This window comes from Acomys russatus, chromosome 5, assembly GCF_903995435.1.
Source record: "Acomys russatus chromosome 5, mAcoRus1.1, whole genome shotgun sequence".
In the NCBI taxonomy this organism is placed as follows: Eukaryota; Metazoa; Chordata; class Mammalia; order Rodentia; family Muridae; genus Acomys; species Acomys russatus.
This window is the reverse complement of record NC_067141.1, coordinates 10,636,927-10,651,731: the sequence shown is the minus strand read 5'-3', so window position 1 is coordinate 10,651,731 and position 14,805 is coordinate 10,636,927. Positions and strand designations below refer to the sequence as shown.

General features: G+C 46.2%; 1 pseudogene; it reads right to left on the bottom strand.

Moving 5' to 3' along the window:
- Window positions 1-12,077: 12,077 nt before the first annotated feature.
- LOC127189946 (ferritin light chain 1-like) lies at window positions 12,078-12,630 on the bottom strand (annotated as a pseudogene).
- Window positions 12,631-14,805: the final 2,175 nt, after the last annotated feature.

The following is a 14,805-nucleotide window of genomic DNA, read 5'->3' as shown; positions in this document are numbered from 1 at the left end:
CACACCTACTACAACAATGCCACACCTACTACAACAATGCCACACCTACTACAACAATGCCACACCTACTAAACAAGGCACCATACTACAACAAGGCCACACCTCCTACAACAATGCCACACCTACTACAAGGCCACACCTACTACAACAAGGCCACACCTACTACAACAATGCCACACCTACTACAACAATGCCACACCTACTACAACAATGCCACACCTACTACAACAAGGCCACACCTACTACAACAATGCCACACCTACAACAATGCCACACCTACTACACAAGGCCACACCTACTACAACAAGGCCACACCTACTACAACAATGCCACACCTACTACAACAAGGCCACACCTACTACAACAATGCCACACCTACTACAAGGCCACACCTACTACAACAAGGCCACACCTACTACAACAATGCCACACCTACTACAAGGCCACACCTACTACAACAATGCCACACCTACTACAACAATGCCACACCTACTACAACAATGCCACACCTACTACAACAAGGCCACACCTACTACAACAAGGCCACACCTACTACAACAATGCCACACCTACTACAAGGCCACACCTACTACAACAAGGCCACACCTACTACAACAAGGCCACACCTACTACAAGGCCACACCTACTACAACAATGCCACACCTACTACAACAATGCCACACCTACTACAACAAGGCCACACCTACTACAACAATGCCACACCTACTACAACAAGGCCACACCTACTACAACAATGCCACACCTACTACAAGGCCACACCTACTAAAACAAGGCCACACCTACTACAACAATGCCACACCTACTACAACAATGCCACACCTACTACAAGGCCACACCTACTACAACAATGCCACACCTACTACAACAATGCCACACCTACTACAACAATGCCACCCCTACTACAACAAGGCCACACCTACTACAACAATGCCACACCTACTACAACAAGGCCACACTCCTACAACAATGCCACACCTACTACAAGGCCACACCTACTAAAACAAGGCCACACCTACTACAACAATGCCACACCTACTACAACAATGCCACACCTACTACAACAACACCACACCTACTACACAAGGCCACACCTACTACAACAATGCCACACCTACTACAACAATGCCACACCTACTACAACAATGCCACACCTACTACAACAATGCCACACCTACTACAACAAGGCCACACCTACTACAACAATGCCACACCTACTACAACAAGGCCACACCTACTACAACAATGCCACACCTACTACAAGGCCACACCTACTACAACAAGGCCACACCTACTACAACAATGCCACACCTACTACAACAATGCCACACCTACTACAACAATGCCACACCTACTACAACAAGGCCACACCTACTACAACAATGCCACACCTACTACAACAATGCCACACCTACTACAACAATGCCACACCTACTACAACAATGCCACACCTACTACAACAATGCCACACCTACTACAACAAGGCCCACCTACTACAACAAGGCCACACCTACTACAACAATGCCACACCTACTACAAGGCCACACCTACTACAACAAGGCCACACCTACTACAACAATGCCACACCTACTACAAGGCCACACCTACTACAACAATGCCACACCTACTACAACAATGCCACACCTACTACAACAATGCCACACCTACTACAACAATGCCACACCTACTACACAACAATGCCACACCTACTACAACAATGCCACACCTACTACAACAATGCCACACCTACTACAACAAGGCCACACCTACTACAACAAGGCCACACCTACTACAACAATGCCACACCTACTACAAGGCCACACCCACTACAACAATGCCACACCTACTACAAGGCCACACCTACTACAACAAGGCCACACCTACTACAACAAGGCCACACCTACTACAACAATGCCACACCTACTACAACAAGGCCACACCTACTACAACAATGCCACACCTACTACAACAATGCCACACCTACTACAACAATGCCACACCTACTACAACAATGCCACACCTACTACAACAATGCCACACCTACTACAACAATGCCACACCTACTACAAGGCCACACCTACTACAACAAGGCCACACCTACTACAACAATGCCACACCTACTACAACAAGGCCACACCTACTACAACAATGCCACACCTACTACAACAAGGCCACACCTACTACAACAAGGCCACACCTACTACAAGGCCACACCTACTACAACAAGGCCACACCTACTACAAGGCCACACCTACTACAACAAGGCCACACCTACTACAACAATGCCACACCTACAACAATGCCACACCTACTACAAGGCCACACCTACTACAAGGCCACACCCACTACAACAATGCCACACCTACTACAACAATGCCACACCTACTACAACAATGCCACACCTACTACAACAATGCCACACCTACTACAACAAGGCCACACCTACTACAACAATGCCACACCTACTACAACAAGGCCACACCTACTACAACAATGCCACACCTACTACAAGGCCACACCTACTACAACAAGGCCACACCTACTACAACAATGCCACACCTACTACAACAATGCCACACCTACTACAACAATGCCACACCTACTACAACAATGCCACACCTACTACAACAATGCCACACCTACTACAAGGCCACACCTACTACAACAAGGCCACACCTACTACAACAAGGCCACACCTACTACAACAATGCCACACCTACTACAAGGCCACACCTACTACAACAAGGCCACACCTACTACAACAATGCCACACCTACTACAACAATGCCACACCTACTACAACAATGCCACACCTACTACAAGGCCACACCTACTACAAGGCCACACCTACTACAACAATGCCACACCTACAACAATGCCACACCTACTACAAGGCCACACCTACTACAACAAGGCCACACCTACTACAAGGCCACACCTACTACAAGGCCACACCTACTACAACAAGGCCACACCTACTACAAGGCCACACCTACTACAAGGCCACACCTACTACAACAAGGCCACACCTACTACAACAAGGCCACACCTACTACAAGGCCACACCTACTACAACAAGGCCACACCTACTACAACAAGGCCACACCTCCAAATAGTATCATTCCCCATGGGCCTATTGGGGCCATATTTATTCAAACCACCACAGAGAGTAAATATTCTTAACCTCTGAGCCATCTTTCCATCCAGGTTCCAAAGTAAATATTCCTAAAACAAACAAATGAACAAACAAACAAACAAACAACAAACTAGGAAGCATAATCTCAATTTTCTTTTGTGTTTTGTGTCTCTCTCTTGACGCTGAGTGGATAGAGTCGGCCTCCTTCTGTGAAAGTAGGTGGACCACTCTCCGTTGGTCAGTGTACTGCAGGTCACCCCGCTACTCTTCCAAGTAGACTCATTCAGCTTGTTACAGGCTTTTGCTCTTTTTAAAAGGTGCCAGAAAAGGAGAAAAACAAAACAAAATAAACCTTTCTTTATTGGATAGCAACAAACCCTCCACCCCAGATGGGTCCTGTCAATCCCCCCCAGAAACAGCCTAGAGTCTCTGTCCCCACAGCCAGACAAAAAGAGTATGTGTTTATGTTTTGAAACTTTTGCTGGTCTGGTGGAGGAGAATGATATCTCAGGAATATTTGAATTTTTCTGATTATTATTGAGTTTGAATCTTTTCCTATTTGTCCAAGCATCAGTGGTAGATTTGATTTTTCAAACTGTTAATATGTGTCCCTTTCCATTTTTCTACTATATTTTATCTCTTGCGGCACAGATTTTTATATATTAGTGATATTAGCTCTTTGTTCGTGGTGTATACAGTATATATTTCTTTAATATAACATATAATATTGTTTTAATAATATAGCAATTATAACCATACATACTTTTAAAACCTTTTTCACTCTCATGCACCCAGATACGTGAAGCTTTCCTTTTGTTGACTGTAGTTCTGAATCAGAGAGACCAAACCTATGCCAAGATTAACCTACCTCACCTCAGGTTGGGTTTCTAGGTAGGGCAGGGATTTGGAAATGAACCCTCAGTCTCTCTCACTGCCTCATGGGATTCGCGTGACAGCCCAGCACACCTCCAATTATTTAGAAGAGACTTTCACAAGGCTCTGGTATTCGGGACACACAGCCAACTCCTGCTGGCCTGTAGTCCACAGATGCCCGTCTTTAAGGGCTCCAGACAAGGTACTTGGCCCTGAGGAAGTGCTGTGTTGTGACCTGGAAGAGAATTTAGGCTTCTGATATAAACAATTGTGCAGAGAGAAGCAGATTGACTGAGACAGAAAGCAAATGAAGGCTTTCTCTTTATCTCTCCGCTTGGCAATGCAACCAGAAGACATACTGAGCTTTTCCTTTAAATAAGGAGAAGTTGACCCAGCACTTGAAAGGCAGTGCTCTTTAAGCCCTTCTCAATCCCCTAATCTCTTTCTGCTTCCTCTTCATCAAATTAGGGAGGCCAGGTGGGGTTTCGGTGATTACGTGGATGCTCAGTCAGGTCATTCCCACAGTTTCAGGACTTAACATCTTCTAGGCAATTAAAAAAAACAAAAACAAAAAAAAACCAAACCCTGCTGCTTCCACCTCAAGAAAACTCAGAAAGAATACCTGGAAGGTTGCAGATGCCAATATGCGCTTCCTACCACTAAATTCCCGGTGGGGGGTTTTGCTGTTGTTGGCTTTGGTTTTGGTTTTTTGGATAGGGTCTTGCTATGTAGCCCAGACACTGACCTTAACCTCAGGGTCTTCCTCTTGCCTCAGTCTCCCAAGTATCAGGTGACACTCACATAACTCAGTGAGGCTGAGGGAGGCTCCTCGTCCCCCCCTACCCCCCAACCCCCCCAACCCCCACCCAGGTACATTTCTGCTGCAGACCCATGTCTGAGCAGGGCTGGACCACTCTAGAAACCAAGTCTGTGGATGGTACTGGCTGCACGACATCAGGATTTTCCTTAAAGTCGCATAATTGTTTTCCTGTTTGTTTGTTGTTTGTTTGTTGTTACCCTTTTCCCCACCCATCTAAAGAAGACCTGGCCCAAGAGGATGACTCAAGTCCTTGGAATCAACCTCACAGCATGGGGCAGCTCCTGGGTGCAATCTATTCTGTGGCTTTCCTCAGAGTGACAAGTCTCCTGTTTCCTACTGTCACTGTTCTCTGCAGAATCTGTCTGATGGGGCTTGGACTGGGGGCGGACGGGGCGTGTGTGTGTGAGGGGGACCATGACGACTTTCACTTACACCTTCAAGTTGAGAGCCTCTCTAAGGCTCCTCTTCATCCCCTCACCAGCAACAAAACAACAAGAGCCTGTACTATTGGCAGGACTCAAACCCAGGGCTGCTCTGGCTGGGTTTTTTAGGATGACCCGAAGGCAGCTGCTGCGTTAGCAGCGTGGGGAGCCACTTGGCTTGTTTTGATCCAGCAAGTGATCGGCAGTTAATGGGCCTTGACAGACATCTTTACTTATTACTCTTGCAGACCACTGTTGCCTTGATACTGATCTTTTCCAATTTTCTTTTCTGTCCTTTGAAATGCTCAGAACAGTGCCATAGCAGGGCCAACTCATGGCCTGCAGCGTTTGCTTTGTTTAAAACTCATTTCCTCTTGCAATTAATGTAGCGTTCGTTGTTATTGATATTTGCTTTGCTTTGCTTGCAGGCCAGGAGCCTGAAGTAAATGAGGACGTGCTGTTTTAAGGGCAGGTGGCAGATAGACAAGAACACAGTTTGAAAATGAGTTCAAAACTGCTGCTCGGAGTGCCAGTGCCAGGCTCAGGCAGTGTGCCTCTTGAGAAGTCGGAGTTCCTGATACAGTAATGGGGTGGGGAGTGGGGGAGAGGGTTGATTTGGAAATTTTAGAAAGTTGGCAAATTAATCCAAGGGTGGCTATTTCGTAGACGGGAATGCATTTGGTTTCAAGTATTTCTTCTGGAGGACTATGTGTTCAGACAAGATGAGCCAAGGAACATTACAGTTTGGTGGGGAGCGATTACGCCTTTGATCCCTGAGTTCAGGTTGAGGCACGCAATGCTAAGTGCCTTTGGATGCTGGTGCTTAGAGAAGACAGATTGAATAACACTTTTCTGGGCTCTAGGGTCTCAAGGTGTAGGGGCGGGGTCAAATGACTAAGAGGGTGTTTCTCCTCTGAAGTGGGGGCAAGGTGTTCTCACCTACACCCCCCTCCCCCCTGCCGCCGGTTGCTGTGATTAGACAGGCCGAGAAAAAGCAATTCAGGGAGGAAACGGTTTATGTAGTCTCACCTCCAGCTCACAGTCCATCACAGAGAGAAGTCCCGGCAGAAACTATGGAGGCATGCTTCCTTCTGGCTTGCCCTTAGGCTCGTGCCTTTGTACCTCGCAGTGTCAAAGCAGCTTCTGTATTGGGCCATAGAAAAATCATGTGTCTTTGAACTCCAGACGTCTTGCGGAAGGGGCAAAGTGACCCAGGAAGAGGTAGAAGTGACTGACGCACGTGTCACTCTATACACTCCCTTGCAAGTGTTGGCAGGAAGACCGCTGCACATTTTACGGTCCCTGCTCCAGGGCGGACATTCAACTTGGTGTCCAGAACTGAGGAGTGGAAGTGCGTTGCTTGACTTCTACCTGGGGTTTGCAGTTTGGAGGCAAGCAGGCTTCGCAAATGCCAGGAACACATAACTCCAGGGAAAGGAGAGATTCAACCAGCCCTATGCATTTACTATAAGGCCTCCTCAAACTCTGTTGTGAAGAAAATAATTTCCATCGAGTTTTAGGGGAAAACACTGCAGCTCTGGAAGGTTGAGCTGTCAGTGAATTCTCTCTCCAGAACAATGTTCTCATTTAAGAAACCTCACCTGGAGTTTATTTTTGGTGGTGGAAAACAAAAAAGGTTCATGGCTTGAATACAGATAGAGACTCTCTCACACTGTAACCCAGCACCTCACTAGGGACAGGAGAAAATGCAAGAAGACACTCGTTTTAAAGGTGTTTAGAGCGTGGAACTGAAGTGGCTGCGTCAGTGGTCATCGCTGGCCCAGTCCTTCTGACTTTCCAAGGCAAAATGGCCCCATAAGGATTTCATTCCACTGAGAGCCATGGGAGTCATTTTCCAGCTCACCCAGGCCCCAAATGAAATCGGGAAAGCTTTGGGGTGCCATCAACCACTTCCCTAGGAGACGTCTGGCTGGGCCATGCTGTTGCGAATGAGACTGACCCATGTCACCACGTTCTGAGGCTAGAGCTCAGCCAAAAGCAGGAATGTTTCTGTGGGTGGACCTACCGGCACCCCCAGACCACTGGAAAGCATTGCAGCAATAACAGGAGATTCTACCATGTGGCACAAAGGCACTGTGTCACTGTGCTAGTTGGACCTCCAGCAAATGAGGTGCAGGGCCATGTTTTGTACAGATGGCCTCATGACTCAGTCTCCCTCTATGTCACCTGTCTGCCCCTGAAAAGCAGAGCCCCAAACCCAACCCAACTGCAACTCTTGCATGCAGAAAAATGCAAACTCTTTGTACACGCCCTCTTTCTATTCTGCTTTCCTTGCCTTTGAGAGTCTAAAGGAGTAACATTTTTGGCATTCCTAGAGAGCCACCCTGGACCAAAATTGTTAGGAGAGATGCTTCTCTCAATAGTTGATTGTAGGATTTTGTGATGAAACTATGAAGTCTTAGACCGAGGAGATGACTCAGTGGGTAAAGTACTTGCTGTGCGTGAGGACCCAAGTTTAGATCTCTGGTACCCATGTAAAAAGTTGGGTGTGGCACACATGTGCAACTCCTATGCTGAGAGGCAGACACGGGGATCCTTCGGGATTGGTGGTCAGCTCAGCTTAGCTGGTTTGGTGAGCTCACACATGTCAGCCTCTTTTGCAATAGATGGGAACCAACCCAGAGACCCACAACTGGACAGTGTGCGGAGAGAGAGACCTTGGATCCCTTGGATGTCTTCATCAAACTCCTCTCAGGGATTGGAGATCTACGTGGAAAAGAGGGTGACTGTAAGAGCCAGAGGTGGTGGGTGACTCCAAGGAAGCAGTGTCTTCCAGACACAACAGATGGGATGCATGTATGGACTCACAGAGACCGTGACATGTGCACAGGGCCTGTATAGGTTTCAGCCAGATGAGGCCCCAGTGCCGAGACAGGGAAGTGGGCATGGACTTCCACCACTAACCAAGAGGTCATTTGTAACTGATAACCTGGTTACAAAGGAAAAAATTAGTATTCTCCAATGGACTCTTACTGGGTATATTAAATACACGTTAGGGCAGGCTTCATGTCCAGGAGATGTTGACCAACACAAAATCTAACTCAGAGGCATTCTTGTAGACTTTTCTTTTTCCGTTAGTGGTCTTTTGCTTTTGTTTTGTGTGTGTGTGTGTGTGTGTGTGTGTGTGTGTTTGTTTGTTTGTTTTTGGAGAGAGAATGAGGTGGTATGGAGTTAGGTGGATGGAGAGGCTCTAGGAGGAGTTGGGGGAGGGAAGAGGCCTGGTCAGAATGTGTTATATGAGAAAAAAGTTCTTCAATTGGAAGAAAGGTGACAGAAGAAGGGGAGAAGGGAAAGGGGAAGCTGCTGCCGAGGTAGGAGGATGTCACCAGTCTGGGTCAGCTTGGAGTATGTTGCAAAATCCTGTCTCAAAAAACCCACTTTGAAATTGAGTTAATACTGGGGCTGGAGAGATGGCTCAGTGGTTAGGAGCACTGCCTGCTCTTCCAAAGGACCCGGGTTCAGTTCCCAGCACCCACATGGCAGCTAACAACTGTCTGTAATGCCAAGATCTGATACCCTTACACCAATGCACATAAGTTAAAATTAAGTAAAATATTTAAAAAAAAAAAAAAAAAGAAATCGAGTTAATAAAAATGCTGCTCCAGTTTCAGCTTCAAAGACTTAAAAACTTTATCCAGAAATAGCAGCATAGATAACAAGTTGCTTACCTACTACCTAATCATCAGTATCAGAGGAGTTTCAGAGACTATTAAAAAAAAAAAAAAAACCAGCCCATGACAGAGGATTATGGTTATAGCCTAGTGGTAGAATGTAGGAGGCACTGGGCTTGATCCCCAATACCACCAAAAATAGTGTAGGACAGATGTGGCTGACCTGGAACCCTTACTCATCTCCCTTCTCACAGTTGGCACATTCTATAAATGTCTATTTTTTAAAAAATAAATCCATATCTTATGTATATCTACATAAATTACCCATTAAATAATGCTATAATAAGCTAGGTGGTGGTGGTGCACACCTGTATGTAGTCCCAGCACTCGGGAGGCAGAGGCAGGTGGATCGCTGTGAGTTCGAGACCAGCCTGGTCTACAAAGCGAGTCCAGGACAGCCAAGGCTACATAGAGAAACTCTGTCTCGAAAAAACAAAAACAAAAACAAACAAACAAAGAATAATGCTATAATAGAACAATTTGGTATAGTTTTAAACAAAGAAAAGGGGGGAAACTTCAGGTTACAAAACCTCTCCTCCTAGAACACATTTTTAAAAATTACTTTTTCTTAGTGGGACAGTTAAATGGATGTACTTGGTGGTCCCTACTGTGCTAATGGTCAGTGGAATTAGACAGGATGCCCAAATTTCCAAATTTCAGTCATTGCCTCAGAGGAATAATACACTTTGGTGCATGCATAAACAGTAAATAAACACATACTTTGAAAGTTGGAGCAAATGATGTTGACATAGGTAATTCTATTTAGCTTATTTTACCTGTGAAATGACATTTGGTTAAATGACTGAGAGGCAGATTATTTCCACATATGCTACATGAGGGACTGTTGTTTCTGTATGTACTATAGTGATTGTCTTTGTCAACTGCACATGTGTGAAATTACAGAGGTGGGGTTCTTCAGGTGTAAAATGCACATGGAACGAACTCCATTTTCAACTTTGTTGGTTACTGACAAATGGTTCCTGTCCGTTTGGAGTGAGAGTTCGGTGGTGTTCTAAAATGACCTTCAATATTTTTGAGAAACCAAAGAGCAAGCTATAACATGAATTTAGTAAAGATTGAACAAAAATATTAAACATTTTGTGTGTTGACTTTCAAATATCCTCCTAACGTTGCCAAATGTGCTCCATGTCCTCTTTTTTCTTATATTGTGGCTTTAATTTTTGCTTGGCCTATAAACCAAGTCTTCAGTTGGTTTGGTTTTTAAATATGTTTTTCATTTCTTTCTAAGATGCTAACTATCCCATATGCCTTGTTCAGGTCTTCCAGTGTGTAACATCAAAGAGAGAGGTGCTTCATATTAATGGATCAAATCTGGACCATTTCAAAGAGTTTAACCCTTTCACAGATGAAGGAAGTGGCACAGAGTGGGGAGTGGGTTCAGATCTTTTTAAAAAATTGGCCAGATACAGTTTCTACTTTTAAAGAATTTATAATCTATCATGGGTTAGAGCAGTTCACAGAAAATGACTGAACACCGGCTTCCTAGCAACATATCAGTGGGCACACGCTAAGAACACAGCTTCTACACTTTATGAAATACGAAAGAAGAGAGTCAGAGAAGAATAGAATTAGCTTGGAAGGATCTTGAAGAAAAAAATCTATAGCTGTAGAAAGAAATGCTGATAGGATAATAGGAAATGCCACTTTAAATTCTCCTCTTCTTTGATAAATAGGTCCTGGTGATACTGAGTGATTTTATACTCACCTCTTCCAAAGGAGCAGCATCCATCACTGGTGTACGGGGTGAGAACATTTGGAGGGACTTTCGCTGCCTTTCACAATGTGGAATCCATGTCTGGCCACGGTCAAAAGTTTCCATTTGCCTTTCTACCTAAGAGACAATTTTCTGGTTGTGAATTAGTGCCCAAGGACTCTGAACCCTCTTAGGGCCAGGTTCTAAACCTGAAAGGCTGCCGAGCCACTTGTCTGTGTGGGGCTTGAGTGTCACTTAGAATGGGAAGCAAAGCTATATTAGCCAAGATGGCTGCTCAGACCAAGGCACACAGCAATACCCATCTGACTGCTGCTCTGGGAAGAGGTGGTGCCTGTTCTTGGGGACAGCTGGGTATGAGAACGTTGTACTGAGATGTTTGAAAGTTTGTCGTTGTTGTTGTTTTCTCTGTAGGAGGACAAAAGCTTTTGCCAGCAAGTTGATGTTATCAGAGCGAGTGCTGTGTAATACTCAGAGAATTAGCCATTAACCACATTTTCCCTCAAATCTCTTTCACAATTTTATACATATATATAAAGTACTTTGATCATATTCACCCCTATTATCCTCTCAGAACTATCTTTTACCAACCTCCTCCTCTCCCCAGCAACACCGCACTCACTTTAATGGTTGTCTGTGAGCTCTGCGTTGATTAGGGTTATGAGCATCGGGTCATTTACCAGAGCCAGGGAAACTTACTAGTTGTCGCACCACTGAGGACTATGACTCTCCCTCACCAGTAAACGACTATAAGCTCCTGGGAATGGGTGTGGCTTCATAGGCTTGCTCCCTATCCATGACGGACTCCTGAGGGGCCCAGCCTTGTGCAGGTTGCCACAGCTGCTGTGAGTTCCTGCATTCAATGGCCAAGGCATGTCCCAAAGAGGGTGTTCCACACCCTTCCTCCCCTCCTTCATCTCTTGACTTGCTCCTTCTGCCCACTCTTCCTCTATGTTTGATAAACTTTGGAGTGGTTGGTTAATCAGGGCAACTGTGACTCCTTGTGGGAGACCTTCAGTAAGGTTGGGCCTATTGACTTCCCTTACAGAGGAGGGGCTGGAGAGTTAGGCGGTCACCTGAGATGTCTCTCCACTCCCCTCTACCAGCCCTATGTACCTTCTGCTCCAGCTACTTGTGGACTCCGTAGGAGTATTAGAGTTTTCTAAAGGAACAGAATAGACAGAATGAAGTCATACATACATAGATTTTTTTTTTTTAACATTTCAAAAAGCTTTATTTTTACTTGGTCTAAGACTTGGGGGTGGGGCTGCAGAGCAGTTACAAAGCTGCCTAGCGGCTTGAGAGGTTCATTCAGGTGGAGGTGCTAAGGCTGGCTGGTGTGGAGCTGAGGAGGGGGAGCCCCTGGGAAGGCAAGGGGGGCCTCCTAGTCATGCTTGAGAGAGAGCCCCTCAAAGAGATACTTGCCCAGAGATGCCTGTGGCACGCCAGTCTGCGATGGCTGTGTCCCAGCCAGCTGACGGATGTTGGTCAGGTGGTTGCCCATCTTCTTGATGAGCTTCACCTCCTCATCTAGGAAGTTGTTTTCCAAGAAATCACAGAGATGAGCATCTATGCGATCAGAACCCAGGGAATGAAGATCCAAGAGGGCTTGGTTCAGGTTCTTCTCCGGGGCCAAGGCAGCATCCATGGCCTCCTGGGTTTAACCCCATTCATCTTGAGATGGCTTCTGCACATCTTGGAATAGCGCGCGGCCCCCTCACTAGTTCTGCAACTTGGGGAGACACTCTGGCACCCTCATGCTTCTCCTCAGCCAATTCACTGAAAAAGTAACCTACACCCTCCATTGCCACGTCATCCCGGTCAAAATAGTAGCTCAGACAGAGGTAGGTGTAGGGGACCTTCAGGTGCACGTTGACCAGGTGGTCCATGGCAGCTTCCACTTCAGTGGAATAATTCTGATGAATCTGGGAGGTCATGGCTGAACCGCAGTATGGAGCTAAACGCAAAGAGATGGTGCTGGCTGGTCCTAGGAGCTGAGGGCAGTGAAGAGATGGTCCCGGAGGCTGTGACTGGAGAGACTGTAAGGTGGCTGGAAGCTAACAAAGAGGGAGTCCCTGGGTCTGTTCCATTCAAACACTGTTGAAGCAAGACACAAATCCATGGGACCTCCAAACTGCTGCTCTTCATAAATACATAGACTAAAAGGAATTCATTAGAGTGCCTTACAGGCTGTGGTTGTTCCTGACTGAAAGGCCAAGGATCGGGTAGTTGTTCAGTCAACAAGACAGAATGTCTCTGCAGTCCCAATCTGGTGCTGCAGTCTCAGGAGTCCCAGGGAAGTCCTAGGCAGCTGCTGGTCTTCAACTTACATTGGAACCCTGAAGGAGTAGGTTTCAACACCAGTAACGAAGTGGCTCAGCGTAGATGATTCGCCAGCAAGAGTGAAGGCAAGCAGGCAAAGAGTGAAAGCTTCCTTCTTCCGTGTTCTTTTATGTGGGCTGTCACCAGGAGGCGTGGCCCAGATTTAGGGTGAGTCTTCTGCCTCCAATATCCCAACCAAGAAAACTTCCTCACAGGAGTGCCCAGCTGCTTGAGTTTTAATTAATTGCAAATGTAGGTCAAGTTGACACCAAGATTAGCCATCATGGCAGGTAGTAGAGTATATAGGTGGCAGAAGGTTAAGTAGGCACTCTGTCTATAGAAGTCTCGGGTGGCTCATTTGGAACTTCAAACTATGCAGCTGTGGGGAGATCATCATCTGTGTTAAGGTGAATATTTTTGTTTATGAGGTTGTTTTGGGGTCACCAACCCTCCTGTAAGTAAGCCTCCACTCATTCATGCTGTCACAAATGAACCTAGTAAGCTCACAGGTTCTCCAGGCTGGACTTGGGAGGAACGGTTCCTTTGGTAAGTCCTTGGTGTCCTGTCTTGGATAAGCAAATGTTCGTTCGCTCCCCTTACCTCTGAAAAAACTCACATACCAGTGATCAGAGATTCCATACCATACTTTTCTTTCTAGTATATTCTTCTTATTCTAGGCCATTCCTTCCCAAATCTGGTCTCTCATTGTTTCCCCACTGCACTTGGAGCAGAGTTTTGGAATGCCTGCCTGCACTGTTGGCGTTGTGGGGTAGGATGTTAGCTGCACTCTCAGTCTCCGTTCAACTAGCTACCAGAGACCTGCCTTCTCTCTGGTCATGGCAACCACGTGCTGCCATAAGATCCACTGACTCCATCAATATCCTTTCTGGCACAAGAGGAAGCTCCTTGCTTCCTCTTTGGGTTCTCCTTCAGTGGTGTCCTCTGGTTTATCCCCATTCTTTGAGCCAAGTTCACCCCCTCCTCTGAGTTTTGCTCAAGACAGATGGCCAAGCATGGAGACCTAATAGCCCTAGCGTCACATGGCTGTCTCCATCTTATCCTTAGGTTCCTGCCAAAGCGTTCCCATCCAAAGCCACTCTCTAGTCACTTACTCCGTTGCACCCAATGATTTTGTTTACACACTATGTGTAACCCACTAGAAGTAGCTCACTGTCTCATGTTTGCTATCTGTCTCCTAGCTACAGGAAGTTGATGTAAGTAAGGTACTGCTGGGAAGTAAATGCATAAGGATAGAAATCACATCTGTGTTACCTCTTATATATCCTGGTGTAGAACACCTTGATGGCCAGCACATTTTAGTTGAATGGAATTAAGACAAAAAAATATTGGCTCAAGAATGTGAGGTGATGGTCTCCCCACTGGGCACAGACTTCACTGAAATATGGCTTAGAACAGTCAGCTGGTAGATTCAGGACACACCCACCGCAGGCATTTTTTGGGAAATGACCTTAGGCATTAATAAATATCTAAATTCCAGTCCCTTCCCCTATGGCTGTATCTCATCAGTTTTTATGGCTCTACCAAGCAGCTTTCTCTAAAGGACTGTTGTCTGGTGGGAGGTCAGAGGTTACTGACAGGGCCTGATTCATAAACTCTCCCAGGGAAAGGTTGGTATTGGGGCTGGTCCCCATGCCTTCTAGACTTGGCCCCTCTCCTTTGGGGTATAGCACATGCCAAGGGGCTCTGCAACCTGGATGTCAAGACTGACTCCAGTCTGGGTGACAGTGGCTGTTTTTGCACCCTCAGCAGCTCCAACAGTCAGGGCTCAG